At 36.4% G+C, this 5727-nt stretch overlaps 1 pseudogene; it reads left to right on the top strand.

The window, feature by feature from the left end:
- The first annotated feature begins 2381 nt into the window (after positions 1-2381).
- Positions 2382-4078, top strand: LOC134475529 (DNA-3-methyladenine glycosylase-like; annotated as a pseudogene).
- Positions 4079-5727: the final 1649 nt, after the last annotated feature.

The following is a 5727-nucleotide window of genomic DNA, read 5'->3' as shown; positions in this document are numbered from 1 at the left end:
AGGCAGGCAGGCGTGTGTGTGTGTGTGTGTGTGTGTGTGTGTGTGTGTGTGTGTGTGTGTGTGTGTAGTTTTGGCCTATGCTTCTTGGTTCCAACCTCCCGATTTTTCTCTTCCTGTAGATTTTACAACAGCTTTGAATGAATTAATTATTTCCTATTTGTTCTGGTCCTTTAGTTGAATTCTGACTGATATAGATGTTTAGCAACAAATCTTTTTCGCTTTGGGTGTGGAAATATGCCATATACAGTTATGAAGAACTCATAGTCACTTTCATTTACATTTCTATGATAAACAGCAGTGTAGGCTTTTGTGTATATTGGCTATTTTCCATACTAAGATGTAGTTCTATTTTGTAATAAATGCGAGTTTTAAAATATTCTTACTCCTTCAGACTTACATTACTGAATTATGTTTAATTTACTTTGAAATAATTACAGATTCACAGAGAGTTGTAAAAATTATTACAGAAGAGTCTCATGTACGGAAACCCAGTTTTTCTCAGTGGTAATATCTTATATGACTCAGTAAACATCAAAACTAACATACTGGCTTTGGGTACTATTCATATAACATTCAGATTTCACAAATTTTATATCTGGGAGAATATTGGAAGCTTCACTATATTGTCTTCTAATACTTGAGCATGATATGTCCTCTCCATTTATTTAAAACTTCTTTGACTTCTCAATCAGCATTTTGGAATTTTCAGCATATAAGTCTGAAAAAGTTTTGTTTATACTTTAGAACTTCATTTTTTCAGCATGATTATAATGGTATCGTTTTAAATTTGCACTTCCATATTCATTGTTTGTTTATAGAAATGAAATTAATTTTTGTGTTAATCTTGTGTCTTGTGACCTGCTGAACTCAATTAATTTTAGGGGGTCCTATATTTTAGGTTCTGTAGAATTTTCTACATAGAAAATCATGTTGTCTGTGAATGGGGACCATTTTATTTTCTCCTTTACAATCATATGCCTTGTACTTCTTTTTCTTGCCTTATTCTGACTAAAATATCCAAACTATATTGAATGAAAATAATAAAAGTGGACGTTTTTCCTTTCTTCCCTTTCTTGGGGGGAAAACATTCCATCTTTTATCAGTACAAGTATGATGTTTAGCTGTAAGTTTTTTGTAGATACTTTTATAGATTTGAGAAGTACCTGTATTCATATTGTGATGAGAGCTTTTTATCATGAATGAATGATGAATTTTGTAAAATGCTTTTTCTGCATTAAGTGATACATTATATGATTTTACTTTTTTAGCTTGGTGTGGATATGGTAAATTACATGGTTTGAATATTGAGAGTTTTGGGATTTTGTTTGTTTGTTGTGTGTGGGGGTGCTGGGGATAAAACCCAGGGTCTTCATGCTGAGATACATACCAAGTTCTTTTTCTATTTTTTTTATTTTGAGACAGAATCTTGATAAGTCCCTAAGTCCCATAGGCAAGCTCTAACTTGTGATTCTGCTGCCCCAGTTTCCCAGAGTGCTGAGATTATAGCCTGGCTGAATACTGACTTTTCAACCAACCTTGCACAGCTAGAATAAAACCTTTCCCACCATGGTAAAATTATTTTTATACCTTGTTTAATTCCATGTTGCTAATATTTTCTTGCAGACTTTTATGTTAAAGTTCAAGGGAGATAAAGTATGTAATTTGGAGAGGATTTGCTGGCTTTGGTATTAGGATAATGCTGGCCTCATAAAGTGACTTGGGAAGTTATGCAAACAAATAAAAAAAGCTAAGATAGCAAGCTCTTTGGAATCTGGGAACTTGGGTTTTAGGAGCGTTCTCACCATTTCCAGAACTGATAAGAGTGGTTTACTGTACATAATCTGTACAAATGTGGTTTTTCCTGGGACCAGAGCTCTAGTCTCTTTGATTTCCCAGCTGGGCAGAAAATATTTAATGTAGCAGGCTTGAATTTGGAGCTTTGACAGGCTTGCTTAAAAGGCGGATCCTTGAATGGCATCTGGGAACTTTGATTTGGAGAGGGTCCCCTCCATTTTTAGGATTGATAAAACTGTTCACTGTACCTGTTTTGTACAAACAATATATTTTATGCTAAACATTTCCCTGCTTTCCTTCTGGGAGTCTGAAATTTTGATAAGTATTAGGCAGAGGGTGCCTACGTGACCAATCCCCAATAAATGCCTTGGGGAGTGAGTTTCTAAGGAGCTTTCCTGATAGACATCATTTCACATGTATTGTCCCTACTTGTTCCTAAAGGAATTAGTACAATTTATCTAGTACATAGTTGTGACAGAGGACTCTTGGAAGCTTGTACCTTGATTTCTAGGACTTCAACCCATGTTTGTTTTTCCTTTGCTGATGTTGCTCTGTTTGTAGTAAATCATAGCCACAAGTATGACTATATGGTGTACTCTGGGAATCCTTGGCCACTGTTAAAGTATTTTTATAATTTGATGAATTCCATAATGCTAATATTTTCTTGCAGATTTTTGTGATTCATTAAGCCTGGGAATGGCTCGGAGGACCTCTAGCATAGGACTGTTCCTTCATCTTTGGTATTCTAGAGTAGGTTAGGTAAATTCAATTTAATTCTTTAAAATGTTTGAAATAATTCTCCAATGAAACCATTTGGACCTGGAGCTTTCTTTTTTCAAGACCTTTTTAATTTTAAGTCCACTTTCTTTAACAGTTTGGATTATTTAGATGGTATATATCGTATTGGTTGAATTTTGATAGTTTGTGCTTTTCAAGAATCAATCCATTTCACTTGAGTTATACACAAGGTTCTTCATAGACTTCTCTTATTTTCCCTTCAATGGTTGCAGGATCTGTGATAAAATTTCCTGTTTCGTTTATGCTATTAGGAACTTTTGCCTTCACTCTTTTTAATCTTAATCTTGCTATAGGTCTATCAATTGTATTGATCTCAGAAGAACAGCTTTCTGCTTCACTGATTTTATCTATTGTTTTTTCTATTTTCAGTTTCAATGATTTCTGCTTATTATTATTTTCTTCCCTCTGCTTGCTTTGAGTATATTTTGCTTTTCTTTTTCCAGTTAGGAACTTACCTGACCTTTTCTCTTTTTCTAATGTAAGCATTTAGTGTTATAAATTGTGTCAGCACAGCTACATTCCACAAATTTAATGTTGTATTTTCATTTTCATTCAGTTCACTGTGTTTTTAAAAATTTCCCTCAACACATCTAGAGATGTGGGATACTGGCGCTGGCCCTACTTTGTCCTCCTGAGGCAGGGCCAAGCTTCCCACTAAATGGAATGAGCCTCTCCTTGTTCATCCAAAAGCTTTCCTAAAGGATGGGGGAAAAAACTGGCAGAGGCAGAGCAGCAACGGTAGAACCCAATAAACACAGCCTGGCCAGCTTCCCCCAAAAAGTCTTGCTTGGGACCACCATTAACCTGAGCTCCCAATGCAGCATTTATTTCTTTTAGAGAGCCCAAAGGACCACTCTGCTGGCTGGGGTCAGAGTTATTTGACCAACCAGCAGTCTCCTTGGGTCTGGGCATTTCTAGGATACATCCTTGTCTGGTAACTTGGTGATGGCACAGAACTGCGTAGTTGCATTGTGAAGACTGAGGCATACTTGGGACTGGAGGATGAAACTGCCCAATCCAGTCCCTAGCAGACCTACTCCCCTGCAATTGCATCAGTTGCATGAAGCCTGGGGTCCTATATGTGCACCTCATCTATGGCATGTACTTCTTCATGAATCTGTCTGGCCAAGAGGATGGGGTTTGTGTCCTGCTTCGATCACTAGAGTCTCCAGTGTCTGGAGACCATGAGGCAGCTTCATAGCACCCTTCAGAAGGACACCAGCAGCTGTGGCCTCAAAGACTTTGATCTCTACTGTGGCCCCTCCAAGCTGTGTCAGGCTTTGAATGTGGGACCTGATCTAGGATGAGCATGTGTGACTGTGACATGGCTCATTGAACCCCAGTGCACCAGCTCTGGTGGCTGCATATCATGTCAGCATTAGTTGTGCAGGGGAGTGGGCCCAGAGGGCCGTGAATTTGTGCCTTTGGGGCAACCCCCGAGTGCAGTGTAGGACATAAAGTTGCTGAGCAGGACTTGCAAACCTGATCAAAGAGCCTGCTTAGACAGGATTTTTAATTGTTTAAAAGCCAAATACATGCTTTTTTCTAGGAAAAAAATTCCTTGAAGACTTTTTTTTGATCTATATATTATTGAGAAGTGCATTGTCTGGTTTCCAAATGTTTAGAGATTTTCCTTGTTGACTTTATTATTTATTTTTAATTTGATTCTCTTATGGTCAGAGAACATACTCTGTGATTTCAATTCATTTGCATTCATTCATGTTTGTCTTATAACCCAGAACATGACTATCTTGGTGAATATTTCATGGGTATTTGAAAAGAATGTGAGTTATGCTATTGTTGGATAAAGTTGGATCTAAAATTAGATCCTGTTGCTTTACAGTGTTGTCAATTCCATAACCTTGCTGATTTTCTATATAGTAGTTATATTGCTTAGAGGAGGGTATTGAAGTCTTAGTTATAATGGTGCATTTGTTTTTCTCTTTAGCGACTATCATTTTACTTCATGTCTTTCAAAACTGTATTTATTGCTGGGGCTGGGGATTTAGCTCAGTGGCATAAGCACCTTCCTTGCAAGTGTGCGGTCGTGAGTTCGATCCTCGGTACCGATAAAAACGAAAAAGACAAAAAAAAAAAAAAGAAAACTATTTATTGCTGCATTTACATTTAGGTGTTCTAGGTGAAGTATCCCATTTATCATTATATAATATCTCTCTTTGTCCCTGGAAATTTTAAAATCTAGTTTATCTGATCTTAATATATAGATATTTCTGCTTTTAATAAGTTACCTGGCTGTTTTTTTGTACTGAGAATTGAGCTCAGGCCTTTGTACCCATGAGGTAGGTGCTGTTCTGCTACTTTTAATAAGTAATGGTTGTGTAGTATATATTTTTCTATACTTTTACTCTGTACCTACCTGTGTTATTTGAATGGAGTTGGAGTTTTTTCCTTTCTTTTTCTTTTTTCTTTTCTTTTCTTTTTTTTTTTGTGGTACCAGAATCAAACTCACGACCTCGTGCTCGCCAAGCATGTACTGTGTCACTGAGATATATCCCTGATCTGAAAGGAATTTCTTAGACAGTGCATAGTAGCTTTTTAAAAATCTGTTTTTGTTGAGTGTGGTGAAGCATACTTGTAATCCCAATACTCTGAGGTTGAATTAGGGGCATCACTGTGAGTTGCATGTTTGAGGCCAGTCTGGGCTACTTAGTGAACTCAGACTAGCCTGAACTACATAGCGAGACCCTGTCTCAAAAAGAAGCAAGCAAACAAAACTATGTGTGAATCTCTGCCTTTTAATCCATTTATTTAGCACATTCAACCAGAACATAATTATTACTACGTTAGAGCTTAAATCTAATATTTAATATTATATTTCTCATTTCTCTATTTTCCTTTTCTTGCCTTACTGTGAGTTATTTGAATTGTATTTAGAATTCCTTTTTGACTTATTTAGTGTTTTGAGTCTATAACTTTACAAAAACTATGTAGTTTTCATAATGTTTGTTTTAGATTATGTGTGTATTTTGTAACAGTCTACTCTTATCAGTATTTCACCACTTCTAAGTGTAGGAACCTTATTTTCATGTAGGTCCCTTTACTCCTCCCTTGCTTCCCCTTTTGAAATATACTTTCTCTACTTATTTTTCTACATATACTGAATCCATCATCAGA

This window comes from Cavia porcellus, unplaced genomic scaffold (assembly GCF_034190915.1).
Source record: "Cavia porcellus strain 051 isolate PalLab524CR breed Dunkin Hartley unplaced genomic scaffold, mCavPor4.1 scaffold_3, whole genome shotgun sequence".
In the NCBI taxonomy this organism is placed as follows: domain Eukaryota; kingdom Metazoa; phylum Chordata; class Mammalia; order Rodentia; family Caviidae; genus Cavia; species Cavia porcellus.
This window is presented reverse-complemented; position numbering and strand designations above follow the sequence as displayed.